Here is a 1,561-nt window from a genome sequence, read left to right as displayed (position 1 = left end):
AGAGACGGGTCTCTCTATTGCCCAGGCTGGTCTCAAACTCCTGGCCTCAAGTGATCTTCCAGCCTCAGGCTCCCAAAGTGCTGGGATTATAGGCGTGAGCCACCACACCCAGCCTTTGAGCATCATTTTGTACATTTTAGGCAATAGTACAATCTCATTTTTTAAAAATCCTGACATTTGCTTGAATCGTTAAGACTAAAAAGTGGTGAATTGGAGAACAGAATTTCACGTACTCTTTTAATTGTTCAACCAATGCTATTTCTGTTATCTGTTCAGTCCATAATATACACAGAGCTTGGCACAAAACTCCAGTATGTGACAGTTAAAACAAAAAAATCGGCCGGGCGCGGTGGCTTGCGCCTGTAATCCTAGCACTCTGGGAGTCTGAGGCAGGAGGATTGCTCAGGAGTTTGAGACCAGCCTGAGCAAAAGTGAGACCCCATCTCTACTAAAAATAGAAAAATTAGCCAGGTGTGGCGGTGTGTGCCTGTAGTCCCAGCTACTCGGGAGGCTGAGGCAGGAGGATCACTTACGCCCAGGAGTTTGAGGTTGCTGTGAGCTAGGCTGACACCACGGCACTCCACTCAGGGCTACTCAGGGCAACGGAGTGAGACTGTCTCAAAAAAAAAAAAAAAATTGCTCCTGTAGTCTTGGCAAAAATTAACTGTGAGGAGGGAGGGGGAGGGATCAAAATATACCTGTCAGCTACGACATATGCTATTTAGGTGACAGGTACATTGAAAGCCCCACTTCACCACTATACAATTCATCCATGTAACAAAAACCACTTGTACTCCTAAAAGCTATTGAAATAAAAAGAAAAAAATCTATTTCCAACTAGCCTTAGAATTTACTTATCTATTGTTTACATCGTTGCACTTATAGATTCACACCATTAAAACACAAATTTGTAGTCTAGCTACAAAGCACAATGTCTTTTTATAAAAGCCGGCATATTTTAAAAATAAGCTTTTTTCAACATGTTTCTTCCTAACATGCCTTAATTGCACAGAAGAGCAGTCACAGAACCTTTCTTATATATGAGTTCCGAGGCAAGCTTCCAGTCCGGTAATCGTTTTCCTCCTCCTGTAACCCCCTGACCTTGTTATTTTCCTCCCCTGGCTGCTCTTCATTTGGCTTCTTTACAAACCTAAGAAATCTCTGCCTTATCAATTCTCCGCTCCCAATCTTCCAAATGCTGCACTCTTCTTTAACTGCAAATAACCACAAATTTGACGGTTTCAATAAAATTACAAACACAAGAAGGAAGTAAGTTGGTTCAAGTTGAATTAGTCAATCACCCAGCAGTGTATATTTGGTTACCTTTGGTCTACTCATTTCGAAGACAGCAATCTCCTCAGTTAATTATTTTCCCCCATATAAAAATGTTAACACATGGGAGGCTGAGGAGGGAGGATCGCTTCAAGTCAGGAGTTCGAGACCAGCCTGAGCAAGAGCAAGACCCCATTTTCTAAAAATAGAAAAATTAGCCAGGCACGGTGGCTCGTGCCTGTAGCCCCAGCTGCTCAGGAGACTAGGGTAGGAGGATCTCTTGCAGCCC

The 1,561-nt window shown here is 43.0% G+C and overlaps 1 protein-coding gene across 1 annotated transcript in view; it reads right to left on the bottom strand.

The window, feature by feature from the left end:
- The window catches only part of NANOG (Nanog homeobox), a 42,922-nt gene that overhangs the window by 4,385 nt on the left and 36,976 nt on the right, over positions 1-1,561 (bottom strand). The window lies entirely within an intron of this gene.

The sequence above is a fragment of the Propithecus coquereli genome, unplaced genomic scaffold (assembly GCF_000956105.1).
Source record: "Propithecus coquereli isolate 6110/MARCELLA unplaced genomic scaffold, Pcoq_1.0 Scaffold124, whole genome shotgun sequence".
Taxonomy (NCBI): domain Eukaryota; kingdom Metazoa; phylum Chordata; class Mammalia; order Primates; family Indriidae; genus Propithecus; species Propithecus coquereli.
This window is presented reverse-complemented; position numbering and strand designations above follow the sequence as displayed.